This window comes from Bombina bombina, chromosome 6 (genome assembly GCF_027579735.1).
Source record: "Bombina bombina isolate aBomBom1 chromosome 6, aBomBom1.pri, whole genome shotgun sequence".
In the NCBI taxonomy this organism is placed as follows: Eukaryota; Metazoa; Chordata; class Amphibia; order Anura; family Bombinatoridae; genus Bombina; species Bombina bombina.
Genome location: NC_069504.1, coordinates 873,001,348 through 873,019,822, shown reverse-complemented (window position 1 = coordinate 873,019,822; position 18,475 = coordinate 873,001,348).

Below are 18,475 nucleotides of genomic sequence, written 5' to 3'. Positions count from 1 at the left end.
GTTTAGGAGTTAATAGGTTTATGTAGTGTTGGCGATGGGGGGTCGGCGGTTTAGGGGTTAATACTTTAAGTTAGTGTTGGCAATGTGGGTGGGCGGTGAATTAGGGGTTAATAGGTTTAATAAAGTATTTGCAATGCGGGGATGGTGGTTTAGGGGTTAATAGGTAGTTTATGGGTGTTAGTGTACTTTGTAACATTTTTGTTATGAGTTTTGTGAAACATTTTTGTTTCACAAAATCCATAACTACTGGTCTTTGATCGTGGAATGGATCACTGCGGTATAAGCTAAATAAGCTAGCGGTATAGCTAGCCAATTTTTCAGCGGTATAGCCGTACTGCAAAACTTGTAATTTAGCCGAAAATTTTAAAAAGCAGGAATGTAGGAATAGGAGCCGGCATATTTTTCGGTTCAGCACCTGGGTAGCGCTTGCTGATTGGTGGCTACATTAAGAGCTACCCATGTTCTGAATGAAAAATGTGCTGGCTCCTAAGCTTACATTCCTGCTTTTCAAATTAAGATACCAAGAGAACAAAGAAAATTCATAATAGGAGTAAATTAGAAAGTTGCTTAAAAGTGCATGCGCTATCTGAATCATGGCAGAAAAAATGTGGGTTTTGTATCCCTTTAAAATCAATGTGTCTAACAATAGGTGTGCTCTTATTTAATCGTATGCTAGATTCTACCCTTTTTATATATACAAATTTGAGATATTATTTAGATAAATTCTGCATGTTAAACTTATAGGCAGTTTGATTTCATACATCAATTTATTCTGCCTTTCTGCCTATAAGTTAAACAGACTTTATATTCAGCACAGTTATGTTACATACATTAGTAGCAATATACTTTGAGAAGGGACAGTAAAGTCAAAATGAAACTTTCATGATTCAGACAGAGCATGCGGTTTTAAACAACTTTCTGATTTACTTCTATTATTAAATTAAATTTGCTTTGTTTTCTTAGTATCCTTTGTTTAAGTCTAAACCTAGATATGCTGATAGGAGCTTAGGAGCATGCATGTGTCTATAGTAGTCTATGTCAACAGAGTTTATGACTGTATAATATTGCTATAGACAATGTTGCAAGCACTGCTGCCAGATGGTTAAAGACAAATGCACTGAGCTCATCTAGGAATGTACTTTAACAAAGGAAGCAAAGAAAAATTAAAGGGACATGCCACCCACATTTTTTCTTTTATGATTTAGAAAGAGAATGAAATTTTAAACATCTTTCTAATTTACTTATATTATCTAATTTGTTTTATTCTCTTGGTATTCTTTGATGAAAAGCATATCTAGATATGCTCACTAGCTGCTGATTGGTTGCTGCACATAGAAGCCTCGTGTGATTGGCTCACCATGTGCATTGCTTTTTCTTAAACTAAGGATATTTTAAAAATGAAGCAAAATAAATAATGGAAGTAAATTGTAATGTTGTTTAAATTTCTATTCTCTATCTGAATCATGAAAGAAAGATTTTGGGTTTAGTGGCCCTTTAAGCAAAATTGATCATAGAAGTAAATTGGAAAGTTGTTTAAAATGTTATTCTCTATCCAATGAATTTAAGTTTAATTTTGACTTCACTGTCTAATTATTCTGCCTTTTATAAATGTTCAGTAATAATGGGCATTGTAATATAAAATCCATTCAGTTTGCATATACTTCAACTGCATTTAAGAATTAGCAGCAATATACCCTGCTTCTCTGATATTTTTCTTGGTTACATGCAAATCAAATTATCCCGTCTATTATAAACACGCAGTTTAAAGTGATGGTAAACTAAGACCCAGTGAAACATGCGATAGTATGTAAAGTTAAAAAATAAAGTGACTTTCATTCATGAACATGCCGCTTTCTGACCTTTGTATGTAAATATTTTACAATTCTAAAAATAAAATTCACCTACGATCCTCCGCCTGTGTAACCGCCGCCATTGAATTTCTAATGTCACTTTTTTATCAATCCAATAGAAATCCAGGCCAGTTGGAGACTCAGAAAATAATCAAACACGCCCTACATGTTGGATCGCTGAATGACAGTCTGGCAACATGTACTCGTGCGCAATGTGCTTTTTTGTTGTTGTATATTATGTATTGCGAAACTAATTACACGCATGCGCATAATAAACGTTGAAGACGAGATGCCAATATAATGACATAATGAGTGGGTGGTTCCCCTATCTACGTTGGCTAAGGAATACATCAGGAAGTAATGCCGGGGGTGGAGCAAGGAGCTATAACGCTCAGTAAGTCAATTCGTAATTTAGTCATAAAGCTTTGAGATAGAAAAACAAAAAAGTTAGCGATTTTGTTTGTAACTACTGTAGGAATAAAATTTTACTTTTAAAGTGCTATACATTTACCATCACTTTAATTTGCAACTTGATATCAATGTTTGTTAAAGTGAAGGTAAACTTTGATGAATGAAAGCCCAGTTTTTAAAAATACTATTAAAAACAGGGGCACTTTCATTCATCAAAGTTTACAAAGCAGCCGTTTTGTTAATAAGCTTACCTCTTTTCTCTTCTAGGGTGATTACATAAGTCTGTGAACCCTGACTTGTTCCCAGTTTGTTGGATTGAGAGCTTGCATTGTGTGGCTGTATTAGGGACCCAGGTTTTGGAAGAGACCTTGACCTGGTACCTGGGCTTGTCCCATTTGGCCAGATGTGGTAACTAACTCGTCCAGTTTTGCTTTTAATCTTAGCTGAGAGCTTGTAAGCAAGTGCTGGACTTTCTCTGTGTGTTGTATTAATTTATTTTGTAATTTTCCCTATGGGTCTTGCACGCAGACTTGTCTGGGGTTAATAGCCTGTAAATCTGGAGACAGCACAGCTTCCTGAGAGTGCTATTAGCACCCAGGGCTAAGCATGTTGCAGGGTCAAAGGATATGTACCCAGTCCAGTCTGAGAGTGTAGTCACCTTCCGTGTTTTGTATATGTCTAGGGTTATAATACATAAGTCTGTGAACCCTGACTTGATCCCAGTTTGTTTGATTGAAAGCTGGAATTTGTATGGCTGTATTAGGTACCCAGATTTTGGAAGAGACCTTGACGTGGTACCTGGGTTTGTCCTATTTGGCCAGATGCGGTAACTAACTCTTCCAGTTTTGCTTTTAATCTTAGCTGAGAGCTTGTAAGCGAGTGCTGGACTTTCTCCATAAATCAGTTATATATTTCAACTGCTTTACAGAATGGCAGTAGTATCTATTGCTTTCTTTTCAGGTAATGTGATCTATTTCCTTAATTCTCTTTTTTTGCCAGAGCATCATTCTGTTGTTGGTTGGTTACCCAATGTAAAATAAATATATCCCTGATCTTTTGCTTTTAGGGCAATCCTGTTTGTATAAAATCAAATAAATATAAAAACTTTCCCTATGTTAGGCAACTAATTAAATAACACATCAGTGAGGAGAAGAGGGTGGATGGGGTCCTTTCTTAAAGGGACATAAAACAAGTTGGCATAGAAACAAAATATAATAATATGTACAGTACTTTAATTACTTTACCTGAAAATGTATACTGCAGTGCCTCACAATTTAACCTTTCTTTTAAGTGTCTGAATTGTACAGCTCTAACTCCTCCCACACAATTTCTTTTATGGCTGCATCTTTATCCACCATCGATATGGTAGAATGCAAGGCTGTAACACTCCTTATCTGCTGGAGGATGCCTAGTAGCAAATAAGCTGCTGTGAACTCAGTTGAAATACAATGCCTGTGTTTCCGATGCCAAACACTGATATGGAGGGGTGGATCAGGCTTCTCCAGACAGCATGGCTTTGTAAGCAATTTTGCTAATTTTTGAAAATGATTTTAAAATACTTGCCAGCAATTTGTAAACAATTTATTTATGCAAACTATTTTTACTTAATTAGCCCTTTGAGGATATGCACAGATCTCAATATGTTTTATGGCACTTTAACTGTAAGTGGCACTATATGTTGTATTCTATCTCATATACAAGCCATTAGCAGAATAGCTATAGAAGAACTGAAAGGGCTGAACTTTTCTCACATAGCCACAGGTAAAAAAGCTGAATAATTAGAGCTACAGGTAATACAAATTAATTGTGTATTAAGGTCTTTTTAACTTGAATATTGAAATCATTTCTGCACATTTATGAGAGGCAGACTAATTTAATTAAATAAGAACACATTATCCTGTCCAGTATAATACTGGAATAAGAAATCATTGAGCTATATTTCCCTTAAAGGATTACTTTCTGTTATAATTTTTAAGCTAAACAACTAACATATTAAAGTTAATAAACATTAATTAAAACCTACTGACCTATTTTTTCTCCAAAACGAAGTTTCATAACGTTCTAAAAGTTATATTTTTTATTCGCCGATGATGTCACGTTATCCTGCCCACTATTTTCAGCACTGAGTGTTCAAAATACTTAAACCAATAACTTTGTGATTAAAGCGCCATTTTGAAACCTAGGTATTGTAAACGGATTGGTACAGAGCAAAGGATACCCACGGAGTGGGTTTGGAAAACAATTAAATTTGCAGACAAGATTTCTGATATACGGTAGAGATATGCTAATGAAATGCTATTGATAAAAAGCGTATTTGGGGTAGTTAGTTAATAACAGGCATAGAAAATATTTACTTACAGTGGCCCTTTAAGATTCAAAGCAGTTTTAAAATGGACCAGCCATATCAATCTACACACATTAAGCATGATTTAGCTGCAAGGGAAGACTGCAATGCAATGTATTATCCTTTACCTATAGTCTTGTGTGAAATAGTTAAAGGGACAGTCTACCATAGAATTGTTATTGTTTTAAAAGATATATAATCCCTTTATTACCCATTCCCCAGTTTTGCATAACCAACACAGTTATATTAATATACTTTTTACCTTTGTGATTACCTTGTATCTAGGAACCTTCTTCCAGCCCCCTGATCACATGACTGTGACTGTTTATTATCTATTGTCTTAAATGTATCATTGTTTTGTGCTAGATCTTAAATAACCCTCTGTGCCTGAACACAGTGTTATCTATATGGCCCACGTGTACTTTCTGTCTCTTTGAGTTGAAAAGAGATTTAAAAAGCATGTGATAAGAGGCAGCCCTCAAATGCTTAGAAGTTAGCATATGAGCCTACCTATGTTTAGTTTAAACTAAGAATACCAAGAGAAAAAAAGCAAATTTGATGATAAAAGTAAATTGGAAAGTTGATTAAAATTAAAAGTCCTATCTGAATAATGAAAGTTTAATTTATACTAGACTGTCCCTTTAAAGGAACTTGCTGTCAAACTCTTACAAGAAAGGTGTCTGCTTGCACCAATCTCAGCCTCTGCTGGTTGCTAAGATGAGTGACACCAAACACACAAATTGCTTCCCCTGCTGTGACCTGACAGCTTCCCCCATCCCTTATTCAAGATTGTATGTCTGTTATACCCTCAGGTTAAACCTTCAGCTACTTAACAACCTTTTGTCTTCTGCATTTTTTGTCACCTGCTTTTTGCTCATTGTTGACTCCAAACTGTTACATGAAATAGTAAAATCAAATATGTTCACTGATTTGATATCATATAAATGTCAATTTCAGAACTAACTTTTTCCTATTTTTTCCTCTTACATATAAAGGATAGTTAGCCAATGATGCATATATTAACTGTCTCTGCTGGTCCTTATATGCATATAATGCCACTTTAAAAAATTGTCTAGTACAAGGGATCATGGTTTTTCATACTGTGTTGCCACCCCCACCCAATACTGGAAGTTGACAGGTCCCTCTCTCTTTGCCTCTTTATGCAGGAATTCCCTGACGGAAGAGGACCAAGAATGAATGGAAATGCTACTGGTGTTTTATTGAAAAAAAAGCTACCTTGACGAGATTAGCTACCTCGACGTGCGCATTCTCAGAATTACGTAATTGCATTCCACAGATGATTCAAATGAATCTTTGGGATGCAATTACGTAATTATAAGCATGCACAAAGGTCCGGATAGCTAATCTCAACAGAGATGAAAATGAGTCACCCTATTAAATCTTAAAGCGGTGATCACTATGTGTGCATGAGTACTTTAAACTGCCTGTAGCTAATTCTAAAAGTGTGTTTTCAAATTCTGTTACCCAGGGCTGTTCAGTGCTCATTTGCACAAAGGGTTAATTGACGATAAAACTTTTGTTTGCACAGTACATTCGCACATAGCGCTGTCAAATATTCTGTGCTAAGTGCAAATGTACTGTGCAAGCAAAAGTATTAAGGTCAATGGACCATTTGCGCAAATGAGCACTGAACAGCCCTGGGTAACAGAATTAGAAAACACACTGTCGAATTAACTACTGACAGTTTAAAGTACTAATGCGCACATGGTGATAACCGCTTTAAGAATTAATCGGGTGACTCATTTTCATCTCTGTCGAGATTAGCTATCCGGACCTGTGTGCATGCTTATAATTACATAATTGCATTTCAAAGATTCTTTTAAATAAATTGTGGAATTATGTAATTCTAAACATGCACACGCTGAGGTAGCTAATCTCAACAAGGTAGCTTTTGTTCGTTAGAACACCGGTGTTCTATCAAAAAGTGCTATCTTGTCAAGATTTGCTACCTCAACATGCTCATGCTCAGCATTACATAATCGCACTCCAGATATTTTAAAAGGAAGGTGTGGAATGCGATTATGTTATGAGCAGCATGCGCACATACCAGGTAGCAAATCTTGACAAGGAAATTGATCTAGTGCTTTCATGCGGCCACAGACATGCGTGCATTCATGGTTCAATTTGGGAGCAAATTTCAACACTCATTGTTTTTGCTAACATACATAGTCATATAATAAAATGCCATACTGTCCGCTGCTGAAATTAAAATTATATATATATATATATATATATATATATATATATATATATATATATATATATATATATATATATATATATATAGTCCATATATGCAAAGTGTAACAGCACCACAGCACAGTCTTACTTCTTAGAGGTGAAAAATTCTTTTATTGAGGTACAACAACCATAAAAAAGCGACGTTTCGGACCTACATGGTCCTTATTCATGCATAGTTAAAATACAACTGAACAAACATTTAAAAAGGGTATCAGAGCCAATCAGGGTTTAGTGCTGTGAACTAATTGGTTTAACTCATACCTGTCCAGGTATTGCAATTTGCTTTACTTAAGTGCCCCCTGGTGGCCCCAAAACACATAACATTTTAAAACAAAAGAATATCTTATAAAAACAAATACAAATCATAGTCCCTATTCAGACCATAAGGGTGTAAAGTATTCAAACGTTTAATCCACCATACTTCTTTTTGTTTTAACTTTAATTCCCTATTGCCCTCTCTTCTATGTATGGGAATATGGTCTATAATTTGAAAGCGGAGTTGGCTAACTGTGTGTCCCATTTGTGTAAAATGTGCAGAAACTGGTAATGACAAATCTTTAGATTTAATAGAGGCCTTATGTTGGCTGAACCTATCCCTGGCAGCCTGGGTGGTCTCGCCAATATAACAAAGCCCACATGGGCATTTAAGTAAATAGATTACATAATTGGTCTGGCATGTATATAATCCATTTATAGTGTATTGTTTCCTTTTATCATTTTGTGCCAGGTATTTACCTTTAATTATAGAGTTACATTGGGCGCAGTGCAGACAGGGATAACATCCCTTATTTGGTGTAGTTAGGTAGTTAACATTAGATGGTTTGATGGTACCTATATCGGCACAAACAATATTATCCCTAAGGTTTTTAACCCTTCTGTATGAGGGCATGGGGGGTAGTTTGAAAGATTCTACTTCTGGATTATATTTAGACAGTAAGTGCCAATATTTTCTTACTATTCTAAAAACATCACTACTCAGATCACTATACTCCATAGAAAAGACCAATCTGTTAGATCTACTTACTGTGCTGTTTTTAGGATGTTTTTTAGTTTGTTTTCTTTGTATTTCTTCAATACTCCTAGCTACTGTCTCTTCTGGATATCCTCTTTGGATAAATTTATTGCCCATAGATTTCAATCTTTCTGGCAATATCTCTTGGTCTTGAACTATTCTCTTTGTACGCAATAGCTGGCTCCTGGGTATAGATCTGAACACTGTTTCTGGATGGAAACTTTCATATCTTAGCAATGTATTCCTATCTGTTGGTTTGGTATAAAGATCAGTGCTCAGTTTTGTGCCTTGCTTAACTTTTTGATGAGAATATGTAAGTGTAAATCTAATGCCCACCATGGAGGCATTAATGTCCTCAACAAACTGAATTAAGGACTCCAATGAGCCCCCCCATATGCCAAAAATATCATCTATATACCTTAGCCAGAGCTTACAGCTACTGATGAATGGCTGACTATTGTAGACAAATTTGTTCTCAAAACCACTCATGAACAAATTTTTACACTTGATGTGGTAAATCTTTATACTTCAATTCCACATGAGGCTGGTTTAACTACTGTCAAAAGTTTTTTAAGTGAAAGCAAACTATATAATCCATCTCAGATTGATTTTGTTGACGACATGCTAAGATTGATATTGTACTGTAATTACTTCCTTTTTCAGGACACATATTATATGCAAAAACGGGGGACAGCAATGGGCTCCAATGTAGCCCCCTCATATGCCAATTTGTTCATGAGTGGTTTTGAGAACAAATTTGTCTACAATAGTCAGCCATTCATCAGTAGCTGTAAGCTCTGGCTAAGGTATATAGATGATATTTTTGGCATATGGGGGGGCTCATTGGAGTCCTTAATTCAGTTTGTTGAGGACATTAATGCCTCCATGGTGGGCATTAGATTTACACTTACATATTCTCATCAAAAAGTTAACTTTCTTGATACTACTGTCTATAAGCAAGGCACAAAACTGAGCACTGATCTTTATACCAAACCAACAGATAGGAATACATTGCTAAGATATGAAAGTTTCCATCCAGAAACAGTGTTCAGATCTATACCCAGGAGCCAGCTATTGCGTACAAAGAGAATAGTTCAAGACCAAGAGATATTGCCAGAAAGATTGAAATCTATGGGCAATAAATTTATCCAAAGAGGATATCCAGAAGAGACAGTAGCTAGGAGTATTGAAGAAATACAAAGAAAACAAACTAAAAAACATCCTAAAAACAGCACAGTAAGTAGATCTAACAGATTGGTCTTTTCTATGGAGTATAGTGATCTGAGTAGTGATGTTTTTAGAATAGTAAGAAAATATTGGCACTTACTGTCTAAATATAATCCAGAAGTAGAATCTTTCAAACTACCCCCCATGCCCTCATACAGAAGGGTTAAAAACCTTAGGGATAATATTGTTTGTGCCGATATAGGTACCATCAAACCATCTAATGTTAACTACCTAACTACACCAAATAAGGGATGTTATCCCTGTCTGCACTGCGCCCAATGTAACTCTATAATTAAAGGTAAATACCTGGCACAAAATGATAAAAGGAAACAATACACTATAAATGGATTATATACATGCCAGACCAATTATGTAATCTATTTACTTAAATGCCCATGTGGGCTTTGTTATATTGGCGAGACCACCCAGGCTGCCAGGGATAGGTTCAGCCAACATAAGGCCTCTATTAAATCTAAAGATTTGTCATTACCAGTTTCTGCACATTTTACACAAATGGGACACACAGTTAGCCAACTCCGCTTTCAAATTATAGACCATATTCCCATACATAGAAGAGAGGGCAATAGGGAATTAAAGTTAAAACAAAAAGAAGTATGGTGGATTAAACGTTTGAATACTTTACACCCTTATGGTCTGAATAGGGACTATGATTTGTATTTGTTTTTATAAGATATTCTTTTGTTTTAAAATGTTATGTGTTTTGGGGCCACCAGGGGGCACTTAAGTAAAGCAAATTGCAATACCTGGACAGGTATGAGTTAAACCAATTAGTTCACAGCACTAAACCCTGATTGGCTCTGATACCCTTTTTAAATGTTTGTTCAGTTGTATTTTAACTATGCATGAATAAGGACCATGTAGGTCCGAAACGTCGCTTTTTTATGGTTGTTGTACCTCAATAAAAGAATTTTTCACCTCTAAGAAGTAAGACTGTGCTGTGGTGCTGTTACACTTTGCATATATGGACTGTATCTTTTGGAGTGTGGCTGATACTCCACAGTAACGAGCACACAAGCTGGAAGCCAGTATTGAAACTTATGGTGCTGGGCTCTAACTATCTATTATATATATATATATATATATATATATATATACATACACACACACAGTCATAGCCAAAAATATTGGCACCCCTGCATTTCTGTCAGATAATGCACCACTTCGTCCAGAAAAGTGATGCAATTACAAATGTTTAGGCATTCTCATGTTTATTTCTTTTGTTTGTATTAGTATGACACATAAAAGTGGAGAAAAAAAAGCCAAATCTGACACATTCCATGCAAAACTCCAAAAATGGACTGGACAAAATTATTGGCTTTTTCTCAAAATTGTAAGAAATAATTGCATTCCAAGTTTGTGATGCTCCTGTAATTTGTAATTAAACTCACCAGTATCAATTAACAGGTGCTGACAATATAGAAATCACACTGACAACCAGTTAAAGGTATAGTCTAGTCAAAACTAAACTTTAATGATTTAGATAGAGCATGCATTTTTAAGCAACTTTCTAATTTACTCCTATTATCACATTTTCTTTTTTCTGTTAGTATCTTTATTTGAAAAGGCAGGAATATAAGCTTACAAGCCGGCCCTTTTTTGGTTCATCACCTGGGTAGCGCTTGCTGATTTGTGGCTACATTTAGACACCAATCAGCAAGCGCTACACATGTGCTGAACCAAAAATGGGCCGGCTCCTAAGTTTACATTCTTTCTTTTTCAAATAAAGATACCAAGAGAACGAAGAAAAAATTATAATAGGAGTAAATTAGAAAGTTGCTTTAAATTGCATGCTCTATCTGAATTATGAAAGTTTAATTTTGACTAGACTATCCCTTTAAAATGGTGAAAAACTGACTCAACCTTTCTGTTGTGTGTCTCTGTGTGCCACACTGAGCATGGAGAAGAGAAAGAGCAGCAAAGAATTGTCTGAGGATTTGAGAACAAAAATTGTGGAAAAGCATGGACAATCTCAAGGTTATCTCCAGATAAATTAATGTTCCTGTGTCCACTGTGTGCAACATTGTCAAGAAGTTCACAGCCCATGGAGCTAATCTCCCTGGATGTGGACGAAAGAGAAAAATTGATCAAAGATTGCAACAAATGATTGTTCAAATGGTGATTAAAGAACCTCAATCAACTTGCAGACATATTCAAGCTGACTTTCAGGCACAGGGTACAAATGTTTCAGCTCGCACTATACATCGCCATCTGAATGAAAAGGGACGCTATAGTAGGAGACCCAGGAGGACCCCACTGCTGACACAGAAACATAAAAAAGCCAGATTGGAGTTTGCCAAAACTTACCTGAGGAAGCCAAAATCCTTTTGGGAGAGTGTGCTGTGGACAGACGAAACAAAAGTACAGCTATTTGGTACTGGCCATTATTGGAAACGGATGAGAATATCCCATTCAAGGGAGAAAGACTACCAAGAGTGGGCGATCGGAGAGCCAAATCCCTGAGGGACCATCTGATTGACACCGATCCTTGACCATGCTACTCTACTACCACCTGGCTGTACCACAAGGGTTGCTATAGGTGTCTATGATGTGTCACATGCAATGGCCTGACCACAGGAAAGTTCTTTCACCACCCTTACGAAAACAAAAAATTACTATCTAAAACACAGAGTTACATGCACCAACACCCACATAGTATTTCTACTCCACTGTCCATGTGGGAAATTCTATGTGGGTAAGACGGTGGACACACTCAGAACTTGGATGGCAAATCATAGAACAGCCATAAGAACTGCCATGGACAAAAAGGAGTCCGATCAGCCAGTAGCCAGGCATTTTGTTGAGGCAGGTCACAAAGTTAATGACACGCTATACGATCATAGATCACATTCCAGCACCACATAGAGGAGGAGATCAAGCAAGGATGCTACTTCAGAATGAATCACGATGGATTTTCACCCTAGGAACATTAACGCCTAGAGGTTTAAACACTAGCCTGGACTGACATTGCTACATATAGCCATGCCATATAATTGCTGATTAAGTTATACTGGTCAGCCATGGCATTTTTTGATACCACCCTCTGATTATGCTCTCTATATCAGGAGGCCCCTATATCATTAGAGACAATAGGCAAAAGCCTAGTACTAGATATAGCATTTAGATCCATCCCCTTATAAATGATCTATTTAAATGTATATTATCATCTCAAACTGTCAGAATAATTGAGGCAGAATGAACTTGTACTTAATCTCCATTTTTTACTTTCCAGGAGTTCAGTATTAATAATATTATTTACCCACATGTTCCTTAAGATGTCCCTGGTATCATAGGATTTAATAGTAGAATAGATGTCCCTACATAGCAAATTGGTGCAAAATCGTAGAAGATCCCTGAATGTATACATATAACAGTCTTATATCCTAGACATAGTAGGATTTAACCTTTAGCAATTGCTGATAAGTACAACACTTTGTACTAATTATGTCTTATAGGATCCAGCTAGCCTGCTTGCCTGGTGGCATCCCGTAACTATGGCAACAGTTTCACGCCTGCCTAAACACACAATGGCAGTGAAGTCATGATGTCACTTCTGGAATGCCAGCAGCAATGGCGAGACCTGGATCCCATGGTGGCGGGTATAAAGCAAGTAAGTCTTACACTGTGTTGGTAAATTTGTCTGAGGACGGGGGTAACCCCGAAACGTTACAGGTTGCAATAAATTGATATTAAGACCCAGTGAGTGCTACTTTGTTTCATTTGGAATCTGTATTGACTATTTGGTATGCACCCTGGGCAGAAAAGGTTTAAGCATCACAGCGGCAGCGGAATTAGGAGTGCCCTATCATTTACACTAATACTGTGTATGTATACAGTATATATATATATATATATATGTTTCAGGGTCCACAGATCCCTTCCACAGACCAAACAACATAGTGAAAAAACAAAGTGGCTTTAAATACCCTGAAGCCCCCCCCTCTAAGTTTGAAAATTACACCAAAATGTGACCCCGGAGTCATGGTGATTTTTATCAACAATCAACATAATTTTGAACAAGTTGTCAAGTAATTAAATACATACAAAAATCTGTACATGTGACAGCAACATTGCTTGATTCAACTCCGTAATTTAAAAAAAGTCATCGTTAAATGGTTACGTGCATGCATAGACCTGTGGATGGGGAGCTAAATCAGTTTATACTCCTTTGTGGAAGTTTAGTGTTTATCCAATGTGTGTACAACTTGTGTGTGAATAACTTAACCTTGGAATATCATCCATGGTATCCCAGTCACCTATTATATATCCACTACATTTGTAGCTCTCTAAACATCATGCTTGTTTGTTTTTGTGATTAACTGATTGAACCGGAGGTAGAGTTGGACATACTATGGCTGTACAAAATATTAATTTTTATTGCTAAGGGCTGATCTAATCTTTTGGCAAACAGCAGAGTAGATCCACACAGGACATAGCTAACTGCCTCTCGCAGTAGAGGTGAACCATCGGCCATGTTGTGAGCGCAGTAAGGTAGGCGTTAGAAATCGTACACTTAAGCATTTTTATGGTTAGACTTGACATCCATCCAGATGAACTGACAAGGTTAGATCAGCCCTTAGCAATGAAACCTAATACTTTGTACTGCCATAGTATGTCCAACTCTACCTCCGGTTTAATCAGTTAATCACAATAACAAACAAGCATGATGTTTAGAGAGCTACAAATGTAGTGGATATAAAATAGGTGACTGGGACCCCATGGATGATATTCTAAGGTTAAGTTATTCACACACATGTTGTAAACACATTGGGTATACACTACACCTCCACATTGGAGTATACACTGATTTAGCTCCACGTTCACAGGTCTATGCATGCACTTAATGGGACACTGAACCCAATTTTTATCTTTCATGATTCAGATAGAGCATGAAATTTTAAGCAACATTCTAATTGTCTCCTATTATCAGTTTTTCTTTGTTCCCTTGCTATCTTTATTTTAAAAGCAGGAATGTAAATCTTAGCAGCCAGCCCATTTTAGGTTCAGCACCATGGATAGCGCTTGCTTATTGGAGGCTTATATTAACCTACCAATAAGCAAGCATAATCCAGGTTCTCAACCAAAAATGGGCAGGCTCCTATGCATCACAATCCTGCATTTAAATAAAGATAGAAAGAGAACAAAGAAAATTTGATAATAGGAGTAAATTAGAAAGTTGCTTACAATTGCATGTTCTATCTGAATCATGAAAGAAAAACATTTGGGTTTAGTGTCCCTTTAACAATGATTTTTTTTATAAATAAGGGAGCTGAATCAAGCAATTTTGCTGTCACATGTACAGATTTATGTATCTATTTATTTAATTACTTATTCAAAATGATGTTTGTTGATGATAAAAATCACCATGACTATGGGGTCACTTTTTGGCGCAATTTTCAAACTTAGGGGGAGGGTCTTCAGGGAATTAAAACCACTTTGTTTTTTCACTATGTTGTTTGGTCTGTGAAAAGTAGTCTGTGGACCCTGAAACATCACTATGATATAACAAAATAACGCCTAGATTTAGAGTTCTGCGTTAGGGTTAAAAAGCAGCGTTAAGGGGTCCTAACGCTGCTTTTTAATGCCCGCTGGTATTTAGAGTCAGCCAGGAAAGGGTCTACCGCTCACTTTCTTTCTGCGACTCGAGGCTACCGCAGATCCCCTTACGTCAATTGCGTATCCTATCTTTTCAATGGGATTTGCCTAACGCTGGTATTACGAGTCTTGGAGAAAGTGAGCGGTAGAGCCTCTACCGACAAGACTCCAACTCGGAATTCGAGGGACGCCATCTTGGATGACGTCATTTAAAGGAACCGTCTTTCTTCGTTCAGTAGTCGGCCAGGATGGATGTTCCGCATCGGAGGTCTTCAGGGTACTGCCGCTCCACTCCGGATGGATGAAGATGCCGCTTGGACGAAGACTTGAATCGGATGGAAGACCTCTTCTGCCCCTCTTGGATGAAGACTTCAATCAGATGGAGGACCTCTTCTTCCCCGCTTGGATGAAGAATTCGGCTCGGCTGAGTGAAGATCTTCAGGGGTTAGTGTTAGTTTTTTTTAAGAGGGTTTGGGTGGGTTTTAGAGTAGGGGTATGTGGGTGGTGGGTTTTTATTTACAGGTAAAAGAGCTGATTACTTTGGGGCAATGCCCCACAAAAAGCCCTTTTAAGGGCTGGTAAAAGAGCTGATTACTTTGTAATTTAGGATAGGGTAGGGCATTTTATTATTTTGGGGGGGCTTTTTTATTTTATTAAGGGGCTTAGATTAGGTGTAATTAGTTTAAACTTCTTGTAATTTTTTTTATTTTCTGTAATTTAGTGTTTGTTTTTTTTGTATTATAGTTTAGTTTATTTAATTGTATTTTAGTTTAGATAATTGTAGGTAATTTATTTAATTCATTTATTGATAGTGTAGTGTTAGGTGTATTTGTAACAGGTTAGGATTTATTTTACAGGTAATTTTGTAATTATTTTAACTAGGTAGCTATTAAATAGTTATTAACTATTTAATAGCTATTGTACCTAGTTAAAATAAATACAAAGTTGCCTGTAAAATAAATATAAATCCTAAAATAGCTACAATGTAACTATTAGTTATATTGTAGCTGTATTAGGGTTTATTTTATAGGTAAGTATTTAGTTTTAAATAGGATTAATTTATTTAATTATAGTAAATTTAGTTAGTTTAATTTAAATTATATTTAAGTTAGGGGGGTGTTAGGGTTAGACTTAGGTTTAGGGGTTAATAACTTTATTATAGTAGCGGCGACGTTGGCGGCGGCAGATTAGGGGTTAATAATTGTAGGTAGGTGGCGGCGATGTTAGGGAGGGCAGATTAGGGGTTAATACAATTTATTATAGTGTTTGCGAGGCTGGAGTGCAGCGGTTTAGGGGTTAATACATTTATTATAGTGGCGGCGAGTTCCGGTCGGCAGATTAGGGGTTAATAAGTGTAGGTAGGTGGCGGTGACATTGGGGGGGGGGGGCAGATTAGGGGGTAATAAATATAATATTTCATAGGGATAATGTAGGTTGCGGCGGTGTCCGGAGCGGAAGATTAGGGGTTAATAATATAATGCAGGTGTCAGCAATATCGGGGGCAGCAGATTAGGGGTTAATAAGTGTAAAGTTAGGGGTGTTTAGACTCGGGGTTCATGTTAGGGTGTTAGGTGTAGACTTAGAAAGTATTTCCCCATAGGAAACAATGCAAGTGAAGTCTGTGTTGTGTGATTATTTTATTGTGTTTATAATGCTGTTTAGCAAATGTTTTTGTTCATTTAATGTAGTTTAATTATATATTCTGTGTTGTGTGATTATTTTATTAGGTTTATAATGCTGTCTAGCATTTAAAGTCTTCATTTCAAAGCTTTAAAATAATGTATTAGGTGTTACTTATGACAATTTTGAGAGGGGCCTGGAACCTATATCCCTCACTTCCCGTTGACTTGCATTATAAACTGGACTTCAATTTACAACGGTTTCAATTTACAACCATTCCTTCTGGAACCTAACTCCGGCGTAAACTGAGGGCTACCTGTGTATGTGTATGTATATATATATATATATATATATATATATATATATATATATATATATATATATATATAAAAGAAAATAACACTTTGGAAGTTTAATAATTAAGTAACTACCCAAAAGCAAATAAACGTATCCAGCACTTCATCAATTTGCATCAAATTACTATTTTTTGAACTAACACTTTAATTTAAAGCAATATAAACAAACACATCACACATTTAAGGACAGAGAATCCAACAAGTATCCTAAAATACTATTCAATAACAGAAGCCAAAAATCCCTATTAGGGAACTCCCTTATAAAAAGATTGAAAAATATTAAAGCTATTGCAAAGTTCAACATAGTTCAGTGATTGTTAGTAGAATAGTTGTAGAACTCGATATAATCTTCAAGTGAAGCTGTTTGAAATATTGTTGCTGATTTCCTACAAAATTGCTATGCAACAACTGCAACATTGATAATTAGTAGTTAGTAGCTGAAGCCGTACAAAGTTCAACATTCATGGTTAGTTGTAACAATGTTCAGCTGCATCGTTAGTATCAACAGCTGTGCTTTGTATTAAGGAACCATATTGTTTACAATGCCAAGATTGAATCTGTGATGCTTTTCTGTCTTCCCCTTTACATTTGCAAATCGCCAAACTTGGTTACAAGGAAAAACTGTTATCTCCCAAATCCCGTTATACTTTTAGTTGTAGCCGTATTTATAGGGCTATCTTTAGCATCCCAGTTTTTCCTCAATGGCTCAATGTGATTTAAGGTGTTTCCCAAGGTTTATACTTATCTCTCAAAACCTAATAGCAAAGGCGAGCTACCAAGTAAAGGAATTAGGCTAAGGCAGCTGTTTTTACACTATTATGAATGTTTACCAATCATGAGTGTGGAATTGTACATTTAGTGTAGCCTTCTCCGGAGCATCCTCTTCCCCGTTACCACTTTCTGTTGGGGTACCTCAAGTTTCTGTCCTTGGTCCCCTTCTCTTTTCAATCTACACGTCATCACTAGGTTCCTTAATAAAGTCCCATGGGTTTCAATACCATTTGTATGCCGATGACACCCAAATCTACCTCTCTGCACCAGACCTACCTCCTTCCTTACTAACCCATGTCACTAACTGTCTTTTCTCACATCTCATCTTGGATGTCCTCTCACTACCTTAAGCTAAATCTCTCCAAAAACTGAACTTCTTATTTTTCCTCCTTCTTCCAATGTCTCCACCCCCAAAATTTCTATAACTGTTGATAATTCCATCATTACCCCTACCCCGCACGCCCTATGTCTTGGGGTCACACTTGACTCAGATCTTTCCTTCACTCCTCACATTCAGTGCTTGGCTAAAGCCTGCCACTTCCACCTTAAAAACATCGCTAAAATTAGACATTTCCTTACACAATATACAACCAAGATTTTAATCCATTCTCTCATCCTTTGCCGCCTCGACTACTGCAACTCCGTCCTCTCTGGTCTACCTAGCTGCCGCAAAACTCCTTTACAATCCATTATGAATGCCTCTGCCAGGCTCATCTTCCTTACACGTCACTCATCATCTGCTGCACCTCTCTGTCAATCCCTTCACTGGCTTCCTCTTGCCTCTAAGATTAAACATAAAATCCTCACCCTGACATATAAAGCTCTCAACTGCACTGCTCCCCCCTACATCTCAGAACATGTCTCTAGATACTCTCCCTCCTGTCCCCTTCGATCAGCTCAGGATCTCCTCCTCTCCTCCTCTCTTGTTACTTCCTCACATTCTCATTTACAGGACCTCTCCATACTGGCCCCCATCTTGTGGAATTCCCTGCCTCGCTCCATAAAACTC